Genomic DNA, 18,290 nt, shown 5'->3' with positions numbered 1-18,290 from the left:
GACTCATAGGGTATGATGACTGTAACGTCACTTTAACAGAGTTATTGCACATTTTTCACGTTATTATTCCTGCTGTTTAGAACCTTATTATTAACACTGTTAAGAACCGAAGTAAGGATGTTGGTTCCAATTTTTGCATTCTGTTTACAAAAAGTTCGCAAAATGATGACTCATAAGAAAATTATTAGTAAGGATATGGATTTTTGTCAAGTCAACCGGAATAACCAATTCTGATGGCATAGAAAGGATTAAAGAGGATATTATTTGATGAGTTTTATTTCTTTTGGATTTTTCTTGAAATATTTACTGCAAACGACAGCTTTCTTGCTGTGCTACAACACGTTTTAGTTAATTATCCTATCACCAAATCTCAAAGGAAGCATAATCACTTTGCTTGTCACTTTCTTGCCTAAGGCATACTTCGCTGTTTCTTGCTAATTTAACAGAATCTTCATTAATCTTTCAACAACATCTCCGCATGTGATTTAAGTCTTGACAATGTTAATCCCTTCGTTTTTCTTACTATCAGCTGGCAGACCAGATACCACGCGTTTCCTTCAAAACCAAACGCTTGGTATTCATTCTATCATTACTAAGAAGTAATAAAAAACGCACGCAGAAACAAGAGAAAGTTTGCAAATCCTATCACTGACATTCTGACTGACACTATATCACTATGCACAGACAGAATGCAAACCGCGATGCGCATTTTGTTTCTTCGCTCTCGCCAAATGACCTCCATACTCGGGTACAGGAGCAGGATCCTCGCGAGAAGAGATTTTTAGATCACGGTTCGCATCAAGATACTGCGCGAACTCCACGAACATTCCGAAACATAGAGCTGTGAGAACAGCAGGCAATATCCTTAACTGGATGCTGCAACCTGTGAAGTTAGTCGTTTGGTGCACGTCCTTTCGTACAGACGGTTGGCAACCAATGCTCTTAAAGTATTCCGGCTGAACGCTTACGAGGTGATTGAACAGGAAGCTGGCGGGTGGAGCAAGGCTTCTTTAAATCCTTTGGAACCACTAAAATACACAGTAGGCGTGAGACTGCCAGCTCCTACTGGACGCTATAACGAGTTAAGCGAAATGTGAGCCTCTATGCAGTGCGCGGGTCGGTTTACTGCGCTGTTATCGTCATTCGTGCCATTTGGATATGCCTGAAATGAAATTGGATTATTGAATTAAAACACAACTTTCTCGTTCTGCCAACACGCGGTACTGTTCGAGTGGATAATGGAAAGTACGAATACGTTACCGGTAGCTACTAGTTTACGGTTTGGTTAATGTTCCCAGAGTGTGATGTTGGGTGTAGTGACAGTAGGAGAGAACGCCACAATGAATTTATATTTGCGATTCGCGTACGAGTGCTAATTGCCATAAACGCAAACTGGTGATTTACCTGCACGATGTACCTTCAGGGCTGCCTCTTGCGGGTAAAAGTGAGTGTAGTGTAATGTAAGCTTGGAATATCCTCTTTCAATCATACACACGAGCAGCACCTTACTACCAAGCCCGAAGCAATTGAAGTGTTTGGGCTTTTGTTTGTATGCATCGTGCTGAGTTGCCTTGTGAATTACCTGTGATGATAATGAGGAAAATGTAATCACTTGACATGTACTAGTATCCCGTGACGTTAATGAATTTATCGTGTCGGTGAAATGTGATAGGAGCATGAGTTGTGAAATTAGATCGTTACTCATAAGTGGTCTACTAGAAGCCACACTGAAAGCATTGCTCGTGCACCGTACATATTAGCAATAATGTTTCATCCGTCCTCCAACAGCTTCTCAATTATGTTTGTACCCTGCCATCACCGTGCTGTGAGTGGGAATGTACGATTATCACACTTCAGGTGCCATAAATCAATAATTGTGTGTTCCATTAGTGAAACCCTCTTTCATATAGTCCGACGGAGATATCTTACTATAGTTTACTGTCAGGTCGTGCAAAGCAAAAAACTTCATGGGAAATGCAGAAGGCGAAGATTGTGGTTTGTGGTACCATAGGGTTCAGTTGACTACAACTATGAATAAGCATACTTTTGATTGCATTTTCTTGCTTTTGAACCGGTGTCTAGAATCTAGATTCCACGAGCTCCTTGGCTTTTTTTTGGTTTAGGTGGAACATCTGAGACGAGAAAATGAAAAAGAATGGCAATGGATTACAGCACTATTCCATCCGAAGAAATAAACTTTTAAACAAGTATTCGGGACTCAACATACAGCAAAAAGTGTGTATCCTTCAAGCTTTGGGAATCAAACACTTTACGATACACAAGTCATTCTGTGTGCTATCTACTACATAAGCAAATTCGGTACTAATTCCGATTCGTAAGAAAGTTTATAATGATTGCAATTCTTCGAAATGTTTTGTGTCAGTATTCATTGAATGATATTTTTCTAAAGTTTCTAAAGTTTTCGGTAAAAGCTCTTTGGTTTTATGAACTGTCCTACCGAAAAATATTTTGGCTATTCATCTTGTAAATTAATGCGTTCGTAAGTTTTTTTTCGTGTTTGCTTTTAAGTTTCATAATTTATGTTGAATATTACTTCCTTTAACAATTATAATCAGTATTCGATAGCTCTGTATCCGATCACTTGTATTAGTCGAAAACAACAAATAGGGGATCATCTTCAAAAATATGTAATGATGAAAGATCTTAGCCGTCTGTCAACAAATTAAAAAAAAAGATAAAAATGGCTTGTGATTATATTAACGGGAAGTAAAACAAATGATCTTGTGAGCAAAAGTTGTGACAAAACGAGGAAAAACAATTTTTCTAGATTATTAGAATGAAAATTTCCATCAGCAATAAGAACAATCACATTTTGAACAATTACGTTAAACGACTCCAGCTTCTCAAACTGTTGCTTTTATGGAATTGAAATGTTGCGAAAAAATCATTTTGTGAATTTTAGGAGACAAATATGAACATTGCTAGTGTAGTTATTATTTGAATGAATTTAAAATTCACATGAAATAGTGTTTGTGACGAGGGGGACGACACGGGATTTGATGATAGAATAATTCTGCTATGATCTCCCTTGAATGTACTTACTATTAGAATATTTGGGATTGGATTGCTTTGGAATGACAACAGCCATGTTGAATAATACAGAATAGTGTGGAATAAGCACGTTTGAAAAATTGAAACTGCTTGAAATTCACACTTTAACAGATTTACTATTATAATTTCAAAAAATTTTAACAATCAAAAATTTAAAATACCACGTAAGTGTTCGAAAGAACTAAAACAAAAAATGTTGTTGCCCAATCAGATTTAAAAAAATCTTGACATGTAAATGGTTGTCAGATTACTCAACAGGATCGATAGAGTTGTAATAATTCTAGCAAGAATTGACAGACTTAGAACTGATACACCGATATAGGTTGCAAATAGCATCCCGATATATTAGTATCCGTGTCTGTTACTATCTCGTGACATTAGTGGCGAAATATTAAAGATTTTATAGTGGAATTAAACAGAACTTTTTTTAAAGTGAAGAATGAATTACAAATTTTGTAGCAGGTTGTTACCCAGCTTAATAGTCTAATTACTTACATTGCTTTCCCATAAAATGGCTATGCAATCACTATTAAAGCCTAATTTTGAACCGAGAATCAGAGGGTCGAGTGCTCTATACTATTCGTCGAGATCGCAAGATGCCAGTGAGTGTACGTGTTTATGTAACATTTTTATGCATTCGAACTTAGATTCAAAAAAAAAAGGTCATGAAAAATTCCTGATATGTTGTCAGATCCGATTTTCGATTCCAAAATTACAGGGTGACATATGCAAAATAACTAACTAAAGAAACTTTTCAGAAACTTAGTATCAAACGAACAACAGGACGCAAAAATCGGATAAATGCATCTTAGTTTATGAAACTTGTTTGAGTATTTTTATTGTCGTATAAAAACTTTTAAACCCGTTTGAAAACTTTGAATGTAATATCTAGACAAGGATTTTGCAATGCAAAAATTAAGAAATTCATGGAAAAACCAAGTTTTAATCGACCGGATGTCTCCGCTTATGAGTGTCCATATTTTTAAGCATTTTCTATTCGCTCGACTTCCATTTTTGGCCGAGCCAAATTCAATAATGTTCGTTTGAAAGCTGTTATCAGATATTTGAAACAAGTTTGACGATCAAATGGTTGATGGCTTCCAGCTCAGGAGATATAACAGCATAAGTGACGTAAACGACCAATCGCACTTATTTTCATCCACACGGAAAAAAAAGTAAGGAGATTTAGACGACAAGTTGTTGACATCAGTTGAATCGAAAATTTGATTCAACCTAAACAGATGTAAAGCTAAGCTAGAATACCTTGATTTTTCTTTGAATAAAACTACGCTTTTAAATTACTATACAGTTTTGCATTTGAAGTTTATTGAAAACTATAGATCTGTAAAGTAACTTTATATTCAATATTCAATTTCTTGCTCCAAATGTATGCATGAAAAAATTTCTTCATTTTCCGGTTAAAATCCTTGGCGCCTGGTTAATGTAATCGTATAAGTTACGTAACCGACGAACCACAACTTTTACTATCCGCACAGTTTTGTCAGAGGTGCTGAGATGATTCGAACAAACTTGGAATCAATTGAAAATTGTGATATGGACATAGATCACGTTCAAAAATAGTTCGTTCCGGTGAAATAACCGTACTTGTGGCGTATTGGATTGGATTCACTTAATTTTAATAAATTGACTCAACGAAGAAAATGTTGTAATGAGATTATTTGAATGACAAAAGAAAGATATTATTATACCACTTGGTGCATTAGATAGCGTTTTCAATACATAAAGAAATTACCTGTATCTACCAGTCAGTAGAGAAATGGAAAATAAGTGCCTATCGCTTCGTAAACTGTGGGCAAACTTCGCTCAATACAGTAACACAAAATGAACCAATTTAATTTTGCGAGTACCCTAAGGTAAAAGAAACACTGTCATTGTGGTAAATTTATATTTACGGATGCTATCTGACAATTTTATTGTCACCTAGAAAGAACATTGTTTTACAAATGTTACATCTGTTTTTCTTAAACTATATTTTCAAAGAAGACATTCAACTAAGGTTTGGAAAGCTCTTCATGAGTAACTTTGAACTTTGAACTTCATTGGTGTCTTTTAGCAATCAACTACTAAGAGAATCCAAAGATCTATTGGTGATAGTTGGAAACTCTAAATCAGTAAAACTCTACTAGGTAAGCTTGTATCAGAATGATCGAAAAGAATTGCCACTTGTTTTGCCTCTCAATCGTAGGGGTTCGACAGCCATTACTGATTACTTTTTCCGAGAGCATCAAACGTCCTCAACTTTGATTCCGACCGGTGTGCAATTGATTTCCATTTCTATAAAATATTCAGCAAAACCGTTCCAGTTTACGTTATGGGAAAAATATTGTTCCGTAAGTGGAACAATACACCGATTCAACAGGAAGATCAACGTGAATTCCGCTCCAACCACCTTTGCAAAACGATTTTTGATTACTCTTTTATTATTTGTTTATTTCATATGTTGCAATAAAAATTGATTCCCCATTTCCCACTATTCTGAAACATGGTAAAGGGCACCAAGTCTAGTGTTTTCTATTAACTGTCGACCATCAAACTGGGACGCTTCCCCAGTATGTATTTTCAGGATAGCTGAATCATTTTAATTTTAAATCTGTTTCTATCCTCCTAATGATGAAAATGGAACATATTTAGTACCATGGGATATCAGAACATGTTTAATTTCATTATTATCGAGTATTTAGCAGAGATTTCAACCTGTTGTCGACCTGGTAACACTAACGTTAAAACTCTTCTTAATCCACCTAGTGGTGTGATAATGCCTTTCTCTTATCATTTAAATAGTCTCATTAAAACATTTGTGAGATTCCTATCCTCGGTCATTAGCATCGTGATCTTATCAGATAACCTAATAGTAGGTTTCAGTCAAGTCTAATTCTTTCGAATATACCTCTTTAATTTCGTATAAATTTTGTTGCATTGTAAAACACTCCAATTTGTCGGTTACGTCGGTTATATCATTATACCTCCATAATCAGAAGTGACAGCCATTTGATCTTTAAACTTAATCTAAAGTCTTATAATAGCTTTTAAACAAGCTTAAGCTTGTTAAAATCGGTTGAGCGGTAATAAACAAGGTGTTTTGTCGATTACGTCACTTATACCATCAGGTCACAGGAACCAAAGTGACAGCCAATTGATCTTCGAACTTGAGTAATTTTCTCATAGACGGCTCAACGGCTACTATCGTTGAGCCGTCTATGAGAAAATTGCGCGGTAAAAAACAACGCTTTTGTCGATTGCGTCATTTATACCATTATATAAGGAGTGTATCGAAAATAAGCTATCCACACATTTTTATTTCAAATTATGATAAAAACGATATTTTATTCAAACTAAAAATTGATCCTTTATTGTACGAGGTTAAACTTAAGCATAATAAAAACCGTATGAAATTTAAGTTCACGAATTTTCGAACGTTTTGATCGAACGCTCTTCATCAAGTTCCGGACAAGTGTTGCATCGCATTTTTTGGACGCTTGAGCCAAAATATTTTTGAACTCCTGCATGTTCCCAGCTGCCTTACCAGTCTTCTTGAAGACCCTCTTCACGATTGCCCAGTAACGTTCGATGGGTCGAAGCTAAGCTTTCCCAACGAAATTTATACCCTTTTCCGCAAGCCAATTGACAGTGATTTTGGCATAGTGAGCCGACGCTAAATCAGACCAAAACAGTGGAGGTCTACTATGCTTCTTATATAGAGGCAGCAATCTTTTCTGGAGACACTCAGATCGATAGATTTCTGCATTTATAGTTCCGGTAGTGTAAAAAATGGTTGACTTCAAACCACAGGAACATATTGCTTACCATACCAGTACCTTTCGACCGAATTTCTCCACTTGAATCGACCTGTCCGCATCGCTCACATCCTCCCCAACGACGACAGTAAAGTATTGTGGACCTGGAAGGGTTTTTGAGTCCTCCTTTACAGTCTCATCGTCCATTAAAACGCATGCATCCGGACACTGCAAAAGACGCGAATACAATTTCCGGGCCCTTGTTGCTGCTCGCTTCTTCTGCTTCTTGTAGGTCTTCAGGTGATTTCGCCTTTTGATACGCTGGATCATTCCGGTACTCGTTTCTGCTTTTTTGGCCAAATTACATATTGACATTGATTTGTTCTTCATGATTAGAGATACCACTTTCTGGTCCAGTTTCGGGTTGGAAGAACCGGGTTTTCTGCCTCACTCTGGTAGCTCATCCAAAGAATAATGTTCCCCAAACTTATTAATAATGGTTTTAACACTGGCATGATGAATTCCAAACCGCTTCGCCAATTTTCGCATAGTAATACCCTTCTCACTTAGCCATGTGTCCAGAACCTTAATTTTCACTTCCTTTTCAATACGCGACATTTTTAAAACGCAGAATTTCAAACGTACAAACAAGTAAACAAACGAAAGCTGACATCCAAACGCACAGCATGCTGTGATCTGAGTATAAAAACCCATCACAAATACATGCGTACAACACAAATGTATGTGGATAGCTTATTTTCGATACACTCCTTATCCGGAACCGAAAAAGACTGCCATATGATCTTCAATCCTGATTCACAATTCAAAAGTAGCTTTCAAACGAGCATAAGCTTGTTACAATCAATTCAGCTATCTCTGATAAAATTAGGCGGTAAGGAACCAACGCATTTGGTCGCTTATGACGACTTTCGTGTTAAAGTGTATTCAGGATTGGCAGCACCCCTTCCGATTTTAATGAAACTTGCTGTACACGAACACTTGGTCACAAGAACCACTTTGCATACTTTGTTTTTCAAAAAATGATTCAGACTGTCTTTTGAAAAAAGCCAAACTTTTTTTAATTTTGTTTTTCAAATGGCTGCAATGGCTCAAATGGCTATGTAAATGATATATCCTACAAAAAAGTGCTCGGTGTTTACAAAGCTAGTCAAGTTTTTTAATAAAATCATTGAGAATATGCAGATCGAATTATATACTGAAAAAAAACTAATTTTTAAAATTTAATGTCGATTGGCAAAACAAACACTTTTGTTTTTAGTAAAATTTTGTAGAAGATAGGTGATTATGTTCCTTACCTACAGGCGAAAATTCAAGTTAGGTACTTTTAAGGAAAAAAAAACTTTTCCTGTTCAAATTGATTTTATCACAGTGTAATTTAATCGTGAACTAAACCAACGAGAGTTATAATTATCTCAGAATTCAATAAAACTCGGTTTGTGAGAAGATATTGTCTAATATAGCAACTAACTATAGTTTTATTGATCAAGAATTCCTTTGAAGTGCCTCTCAATCATCGCCAGATAGAAATGGAAGCTCCTAAAAAAAAGTTTTATAAAATAGAAAAAAGAATTCCATTGAAAAGAGTTTATGTCATTAAAAAAAACATTGCATTATTACTTATTTTTTTACTTGTTTAGTTCTGATGAAAGATCAGGGAAAGAAATGACTATAACAACATTATGTACTGAATGTTACACAAACATTTATTTATTTTTGTGTATAACATTTGTCTCAAAGCTATATTCATGCATGGTATTTTTTCTTATTTCTATACAAGGAAAATATTTTTGGCTCATCTTCGGAATTAGAATACCTTTTCATCTCCACTTTGCCACCAGAAATAGGCACAAAACTGTGGAATTTCCAAGTGCCAGATATTGTTTTGGCGTTATTATACAGTTCTTCGAGTTCTTCGGATATTTTGTTGTACTGTTCATTGAGTATCTAACAGAAATTTAGTTTCTTAACTCTTGTCTGTAAGCGAGGATTCCTCGTAGGCCGATAAAGGTGTTTGAAAAGCGAGTGGATGACGAAACTGAAAGTTACATCCATTCACTCGCTTGATAGTCGCTTTTGTATGTGTGCGGTGTGTTCAGTACAGTATAGAAATACAGTCTGTTACATAAGAGCGTGGCTACGATTACTCGCGATCGGTAAAGTGGAATGGTGTGATTCGATCTCAACATTTTCCCAAAATAAGTACCGCGTATGGTCGTTTTCAGAAGAATACGTGCAAAATCTCGCTCAAAGTATGCCTTGAAGGGGTCGAGCCATTATTTACGCTTAAGAAGATTGGGTTTGCTATTAATGCATTTGCATGTAAGTTTTTGATCTAATAAAACAATATTCAAAAGTACTTTCGTGTTGAGTCTTTTCATTTTCTCACAAGAGTGACCACGCTCTTATGTAACAGACTGTAGTACTTGAGTATATTGAATACCAGTTAGCTATTTATTCTGATTCTCTTATAACTAGCAGGCCCATTTAGAACTATCGGCAGTAGATTTTTCGAATCTAATTTGAAGAGCTTGTGTTTCGGTTTGTGGATTTGCTCATTTATTTGATTCGAGAGCTTCAATATTGTATGCTTAAAAATGTTTAATTTGTCAACGGTTCGTGTGCAAACTGAAATCTTCCTTTACGTTTACATACAATTGTGCTATGATGCAGTTCAAATTGAACTGCTTAGTGCTAAACTGCTGAATTTTTTTCGATTTTCTGAGATTGATATTGGGGAAGCATTATCAGTGTTGCACAATTATCACCTAGTCAAATATCTCCGCTGAGTATGGGGAAAAATTCATTCCTTTCAATATCACTACAGTAATATTCTTTATATAGACACATGATTATGAATGATCATTCTCACGATTATCAGCCATACAGCGATTTGCACTAGCAGATGATGATATTCAGATGTCGGAAGTCCAGTACGCAATTGCAATATGCGATGCAAGTACAGCGAAAAAACAATACATTCTGAATATTAGTTATAGAGACAAAGGACTTAGTTTTAATTCTAGGGTTGATTAACTCTCATAGTCTAGGTAACCTATTAACTTTATTAACCTCATTAAACGCTATTTAGCATGAATTTGGGTTATAGAATTAACAAGAGAGCAGACTTAAGGTTTTCTTAAGTTTACGTTTCGTCTTCGAGAGCAGAGTTTTGCGCAGCACTTGAAAAAGCCCTCTACTGAGAAGCCTGTTGGCTACGATAGCACTTGGTACAGCACTCTTCCACCGGGCTGGTTTGAACGCTTGTTTGTGTTCGCTCTGGCTAAGTTCTCCGCTCCTGTTACTTCTGTGTATAAAATGCAAGTAACTAAAGACATATTTTTTAAACCTACATGAGATATGTACTTGCAATTTAACCTGTATGAAACATGCTTGGTGATTGATTTTATATTATTGTCATTATAATTGTTTTTAATCACAGTGTGGTATATTAAGATCAGATTTAAATTGATTTTCAGTATATCACCCACCATATTGAATTTTCAGTATTTTCAGTGAAAATCTCTGCTTGACTGATAATAGTGAGAATGTTTTTGAATGATTATCATTTCATTATCACGTTCGAGTTTATGGATCATCACTTCTTATCCAGTACTTTTTTTGAGTTTCATTGAATTCTCAGAGGATTACGACATTCTGTTCAGTTTAGTTTTCGATAAAAAGACACCGAAAGAAATTAGTTTGAATAGGAAAAGCTTGGGTTTGAAAACTTTATTTCTTAAGTCATATTATAAAAATAATTATTACCCCATTACCCAATCACCAGACTGGTGATACACGATCTGTAATTTCTAAATTTCTGGCGATCACCGCTTGATCATCGTACGTGATTCCATCCCTGATGCCCCAGAGGACAAATTTAATTTCACTTAAACAACACCATAAATGACATATTAAACGAAAATTGGAAACTACTCTACGTTCTTCGAATTTTAATTTATTGGGTGCTGATGGAACTAACATCCAGCAAGTGATTAACTTAATAATTTAGACTATTAAAAAATCATGATTCAGGGTTTCAGATACAAGGAATATTATTGTTAACAGAATATTTCCGCTGATTTGTAGAACAACTCTAGTTGAATCTAGATACTACAATCACCTGAAAATACGGAATCATAAATATTCTAGGTGAGCGGGCAACTAGAAACAACATCGTGAAAACTGCAAATAATGTCGCTTTTATTTAGAAAATAACAACTTTTTCCACATATTTGCAGCATGAATCAAAAACGCACTTAAACTTCCCGTCGGCTCCTGAAATCATCTCACGGATACGATTATTTTGCGTCTGCCTTGCATGCTTCATCATACTCCAGAGCGTTAAAAGAATTATTCGTCTTGAATCACGTTTCAAAACACTTGCAAATAATCGGATTGCCGAGCGAGTTAACTTATCATTGGTTCGGATTAAAACCGAACATGCACTAGGCAGAATTCAAATGGCAGGGCGCATAATGATTGAAAGAGAGAAGATATGCGAGAGAATTAACTATTGCGCTTCGCCGATCGGGTGTTACTTGAGGCAATCGGATATTCCGCAGAAGCACACTTAAAAGGCTGTCCGCATTAGGCCGATCCGACTCGGATCGGTCGGATCGCCCTAATGCGGATAGCCTTTTATGCACGAATAAAATCGCAGTAGGTAGCAAAGTGCCCGACCTGTAAGGATTCGTAGTGTCAGGTGGATTGTAGCACCAGCCATGCAATGGTTCTGTACACAATGAATCGGCTACGAAGTCTGTTGAAACAGAAGGTCAAATTCCTCTACAGGAATGTAATACCAAGACTTTGCTTTACAAACAGAATTAGGAGTACTGTATTTTTTTATTTTATCGGAGTAATATAAAAATAATGAAATCTTTGCTCGGCTGTTACTACACATTGACTTTTAATGAGTACTTGGTTGAGTCGTTTGCTTGAATTATTTCATTATATCGTGAAGTTACATGGAGCGAAAAATGTGACATAACATACCATACTTAGCTAATTTTCACACAAGCATCATAGCAAAATAATTTTAAAAAATTTCTATACATCTTTGTGTAGTTGTAAATTATTATTAGTTCGAAGCAAACGTTAAGTATTTTATCATGGTCTAAGGTGAGACATGCGAATTCTAAGAAAATGAGATAAAGATAAAGTTTTTTTTGAGAATCGTCACATATAATTCGGTACTTCCTTATCAAATACCAAGTAAAAAAAATCTAATCGAACGGTTAGCTGATTTTTGAATGATTTAATACATCTGGAGTGATTTGTGCAAACCAATTGGTTATATCAAGCTACATGGAAAACTGAAGCGGAAAAAATAGAATATATCTTTTACATCATTTACAGTAAAATTTCTTCTCAGGTTTTTTTTATACTATGTTCAAAATCCTGTGTTAATCCTCCTAGTCATGGAAAGATGCCTTTTTCATATCCATCATTCTATCATATGTAACACATGGACCAATAAGTCCCGAGACTAACAATGGAAACAACATTTTTTTGCAAAATTTTTTTTTGTTCATCAACATAATCACCTTTTAGGGTGATACAATGGTTCCAACGTTTTTCCAATTTTTCAATACCATGTTTATAAAAAAATTTATCTTTCGCTTCAAAATAAGAATCAGTTTCAGCGATGACCTCCTCATTTGAGCCAAATCTTTTTCCCTGGAGCATTTTTTAAGATCAGCAAAGAGCCAGTAGTCACTGGGGGCTAAATCTGGCTTTGACGCAAGAAATCTTTTTTGTTGCGAGTAAATAGCGAAGTGCTTTCTGAATCATCGACTCGTTGCTGTTTTTGTTCCATCGAAAGCAATCGCGGCACCCACTTGGAAAAAACCTTTTTCATGCTCAATTTTTCATGAAGGATAGTAAATACACTTCCATATGATATCTGTGTCATCTCAGCAATCTCACGGAGCTTCACTTTACGATCTTTCATTATATTTTTTGCCACTTCACTCACATTTTCCGGTGTAACGGCTTCCACAGGTCTACCCGAGCGTTCCGCGTCATTTGTGTCGGTACGACCACGTTTAAACTCGGCGAACCACCAACAAGTCGTTGTTTTTGATGGACAAGAGTCCGGATAACATTTTTCAATCCATTGTTTCGCTTGCACGGTGTTTTTACCCATTAAAAAACATTGTTTTATCAAAACACGAAACTCGGTTTTTTTTCCATTTTTAAAACAAACTACAAAACGACTTTACTCCAACCTCGATAACTCAGCTGTTTCTGGTCGGATCGACTTAAAATTTTGATCCGTTTCAAGCAAAGGTTAGTACTCTAGAAAGACGTGGTTACTGGTTTACTACGAGCGCCATCTCTGCTTTAGTCTCGGGACTTATTGATCCATGTGTTAATACTGTGAATTCTTGAATGAATAACCGGAATCGGTTTTTTTGGCCATCTACTGATAATGGCTATCGATTGGAGTAGTTTTGAAGCCAGTTTAGAATCTTTTTACGTTTTTGCGATTTTCATATAGAAAGGTTATACAATCACTTGAAAAACCGGCTAGTGACAAGTTACATATACTATTTGACTCAGTTCATCGACCTGAGCAATGTCAAACAAACCGACTCCGGCTATTCTGGTCCCCAGTTCCCGGTTCCGAGAGCCCTGGAAATATTGGTCGTATATTCCACAATAGATCTAACTAATCTTTGAACAAGGTTAGTACACATATTTTAATTTTTTGCGCATTTTACCCCATTACTTCGGAATCGGATGTTGGATCCAAACTAAAATTCAAGAATTTTGTATAACACTATAAGACCTTTTTTGAATCTAAGTTTGTGAAAATTGGTTTAGTCATCTTAAAGAAAAGTTGGTTCACTTATCTTCATACTTTTGCATATTTTACCTCATAATTCCGAAACCGGAAGTCGGATCCAAACAATATCCAGGAATTTTGTATGGAATCACTAGACCTTTCATTGGAATTTATATTTGTGAAAGTCGGTTCAGCCATCTCCGAGAAAAGTTAGTATAAAAATACGTATATACACACATACTCACATGCGTACTCGACGAATAGAGTCCAGTACAGTAGTATATGACACTCAGCTCTGTGGGCCTCGGCTCAGAAGTCGGTTTCACAGTCATTACATAACCTTTCTATATGAGAAAGGTAAAAATAGATGGCTACTCGATTGGATTTTGATTTAACATTTCTTTTAATTCTGAACTATTGGAGAGAAATCTGTTTTTTTTTCAATATCTCTCTACTGTAAATTCAAAAGTCACTAAAAAATCATTGCAGAAAGTCTAAATTACAAAGATTTTCAAAGCATTTCTTTTGGTGGGGTTTTTTATTTCTACAATAATATATTCAAAATGGGCAATCGACCGACAAATTTAGGGAACTTCCTGATCTAGATACTGAAACTTAGATACATTGGATTCAAAATTTTCAGCTGAGGGACCTGTTAACCGAGTCTGAGAGTCTACCGATAAGAAATCGATGTGAGTTTAATTGAAGTTTTGCACTACACTACGACTACTACAAACACTTTCTGGAAGCCGGTATTTTCAATATAAGTTTTATTCGCCATCAACTAGCAAAGCTAGACAGTTGATAAAAATTTTAGAAACCGATGCAATCGTTTCTAATAAAAATGACTGACATTATTTTTGTTCAACTCTACGAACGCATTCAAATGGTTCATAACAGTCAACCAGTTTTACTAGTCAAGTTTTCGAGAGAGAGAGAGAGAGAGAGAGAGAGAGATTGTATAACCTTTCCATATGAGTAGACAAAACCAAACTCATGAAAATTTTCATGCTCGAACAGTTACGTCCCCTTAGCACAGTTGTTAAAATTTCACTAGAACACACACATTCTACAAAACGCACCAATTAATCAAAAAACTAATGGATCGGTGCGCATTAGTAGAGTATCAGTATCTTCCGCCATGCATGAATCAGTGTTTTGCATGGGATATGCTGAATATTCACATCAGTCACCCCCACGAATTCCGCACAACAGTGAACATCGATAAGCTTTCTACAGTAACGATATGTTCGAAAATGAAACACGGGACTACACCAATGCATGACATATGGCAGTGAAGGTTACGGTTTATCCGATAGTACGCTTCGTGAATATTTATAGCGTTTTTGTACTTTGCGCCCTTTACCTGCCAACATCTATCGCGTAGATTGCAACATGATTTGTGTTTTATGTTTTTGAAACAAAACCTCTCATTTGTTATCTTCATGGCAACGCGTTCATCAAAAACTGAAAACATGCGTCGCTGTAACAACATTTATGAGAAATTGCTGCATAACTATGAAAAAATGAGATCCGGAGAAAAATGACTTGTACTTGATTATTCGTGATGAATGTTCAACGGGACAGCGAAAACAACGTATATATAACTTTAAACTATATGTTTACGGCTAGGTCCTGAAACATATGTATTTTTGAACCTTGGTATCCAGCCAAGTTCAAATAATATGTAAAGCACCTCCAATCGAGGACAGTGGCTTCTTGCTTCCGAATAAATTAAAAATGGCATTGCAAGCCCTGTGCAGAGTATGGCCATGTTGTGATATGTTCAGTTTATGAAGTAGGTAGTTTATTTAAATCGAAATAAATTACCTGAATAAGCAGTTCAATATTAAAAAATGTAGTTTTTTTACATCCCAAAAAAATATTCGCAAAGTTCACCCATTCAACCGATCATCATCTCCAGTTTTAGGAAATCAAATCAAAGATATTATAGAACTTTTTCCATTTTCGTTTTACTCAATTTCAACACCTTATATGTACAAATGCTCGAACATTCTTACACACTCATACCCAAGTAGCATATTAAGTTGCTGTCCTATATATTTCTACTGATTGTGCAATTTGTCAAGTTAGTTTATATCACTATTCTAGTAACTGTTGTGTTATGGAAAAAGCGCAATTTTTCTGTGTTGTGCAACATACTTTCAAGTTCATCCGTTATTACGAACATTTATTCAACGATTGTGCAACTGATACAAAAACTCATGCGTCGATCCCATCAAAAACACAGTAATAAAATCAGCGAAAAAACAATAGTGAAACTCGTGCAATCTACTACGTAATGTAAACAAGAAATGGAATGACGTTTACAAAAACGTAACAAACATCATTTCTAATAAATAAGTTTCACATTTGATTTTCAGTACAACTGCTCTCAACACAAACATGGATCTTGTGAAATAATCTGCACATGAAAAATGATAATGCTACATATTGTAGAATTAATCTTTTGTGTTTTTGTAAATGAAAAATCGACAACGAACTGCATTTTTATGGTGAAACATGTTTTCGCACACCCGAAATTTTCAAGCGCCTTTAAATTAACGTGCTTTAATGAGAATCATCGGAATGGTGTTCAAAAAACGTGTATTCAAACATTCTTTGAAATTTTCAGGCGATTTTGATCAAACTATTGTGTAATTAAACCTGAATAATCTCGAAATGAATTTTTCTGCAATATTTTTCAATATGGCATCGATGGTAACAGTGAGTTGAATAGAAAATGGTTCATCGTAATGACTTATATTATCAAAATAACAGGAAACGTTAACATGTTAATATTTCGGAAATAAATTCTCTACGTTTTGTTTTTTTATCAGTTTAAATCTTCTAGTTGAATTAAACAACAATACAGTATAGTCATTTATCTTAGAGGGCCGACTTTTGTGATACGCACTGTAGGTATGATTTTGGCAAGTCCGTGTGCTGGAGTTGCAAAAACAAGTTGCGCAAGCGGTAATATATAACTATGGAAGTAACTATGATGAAATTAACCTTTCGTTCAATATCTTTAAAAAGTGATGTCAGGTTTGCTTATTTTTTTTTCGCGAGATGAAAACCGAATACAAATTATCTGAATGATTTTTGTTTTTTTTTTGCGTATATAACGCTGTATTCCTGCAACTTTTATGATAATAATCTCATGTCTGCAAGTCTTGCGTTCAATACCAACAGATAAATCTTGCACAACTTTTTTGCAAGTTTTGAATTTTATATCAATGTTTTTCTAAAACTGAAAAAACTGCGCATACTGATCTAAAAATTCATGAGCAGCCAAAACAATGCGGACTCTGCAGAAATATATTTTTTACAGCAAGGTTATCTATTCGGCTTAGCATTTTTTGCCTTGCGGAGAGCATCAATCATTTCACTAATTCTTCTTCCACAAGAGATTTATAGCAATTTCGACGTATGTTGTGTCCGGTACAATTATGACAGCCGTTTGGAAAGTTTTTGATAAGTTGCACAATTGTTATAGTTACTCCCGTTTTACATGACGATGTGAATTTTTTGGTAGAGCTTCTAGTGAAACAAGTTGGTAATTTACTGCACAATTGTTTTAGATGTACTTGAAGTTGTTCTACATTGATTTTTTCGGTAGTATTGTGAAACTTAACATTGATAAGTTGCACAACCAATTTTAATATATTTTTCTAAACATATCTAACATAAATAACATTTCTAAATCAATTGTAAAACATCTTGAAAGTTCAATAAGTTACATTTGCTACTTGGGTAAGGTCTTGTATAACGTTTGGACAAACAGTTTTTTTTTGTCGTGAATACTTTACTATGGAGCGCCATTTCAAAATGTACCCTTTGAGATAGTGATAAGTTTTTGATTGTTAATATCACTTGTTGTATCTTAACATAGCAACATAAATTTTGCTAAATGCCATCACGTGTTTGCCTTTCTCGTATTTTGAAAGCTCTGTAGTAGATGAAAGATGAACCTTTTTCCCATTATTTTCTGTGCAACGGTTGTCGAAGTATCACATACAGGAGAGCAACACCGAAGACATCACGCTTTTGAAATGAAGCGAGCAGCAGAATGGTGTAAAGGAACTTCATTGGGAGAACACTTTTTAACAGCTATTTGCGTTGTGTTTGAAAACACCGCTGATCAGATGAATTGTCCGGAATTTGAGTCCGAATTCATAGTGAATTCTAAATTCATCCACGGATTCCAGAATCGATTGCTCCATTTTATTTAGAATCCGATTGGAAATCACAATGAATTGCGAGTCAAATTTCGGACGAGTTTACCGAGTGAACACGTCCAGAGCTATTTCAGTTCTGCCCAAAATGCAGATCCCATAAGTCATGAAAATTCAAAGAACTTTTGAGTCACCTTTTTATGGAACCGGGATAGGGATGCCAGCAAAAAAAAATAAAAATCCTAATATTTTGAAAATTAAGACTGACTTCACTTAAGTAACACTATAATTGCACTCTGACGCAATATCTTCATTAACGTATTAGACGAAAATAGGAAACTACCATGCGTTGTTAAAATTTTGATGTATGAGGTGCGAATGGATGCTAACATCCACCAAGTGATCATAGTACTCATGTTAGACTATTTTAATAATTACAGGGTTGTGTACAAGAAACAAATGCAGTAATTGAAA

The 18,290-nt window shown here is 35.3% G+C and overlaps 1 protein-coding gene across 6 annotated transcripts in view; it reads left to right on the top strand.

The window, feature by feature from the left end:
* Positions 1-890: 890 nt before the first annotated feature.
* The window catches only part of LOC131432803 (uncharacterized), a 93,106-nt gene continuing 75,706 nt past the window's right edge, over positions 891-18,290 (top strand). Inside the window, exon 1 of one of the 6 annotated variants that reach the window (XM_058599330.1) lies at positions 891-971. The gene's annotated coding sequence lies outside the window, so the exon portion shown is untranslated. Of the gene's footprint in view, positions 972-1,104; positions 1,263-1,304; positions 1,461-18,290 lie in introns of those variants that run through there. The other 5 variants (XM_058599327.1, XM_058599329.1, XM_058599325.1 and 2 more) reach the window with 5 other exon arrangements.

Source organism: Malaya genurostris, chromosome 2, assembly GCF_030247185.1.
Source record: "Malaya genurostris strain Urasoe2022 chromosome 2, Malgen_1.1, whole genome shotgun sequence".
NCBI lineage: Eukaryota > Metazoa > Arthropoda > Insecta > Diptera > Culicidae > Malaya > Malaya genurostris.
This window is presented reverse-complemented; position numbering and strand designations above follow the sequence as displayed.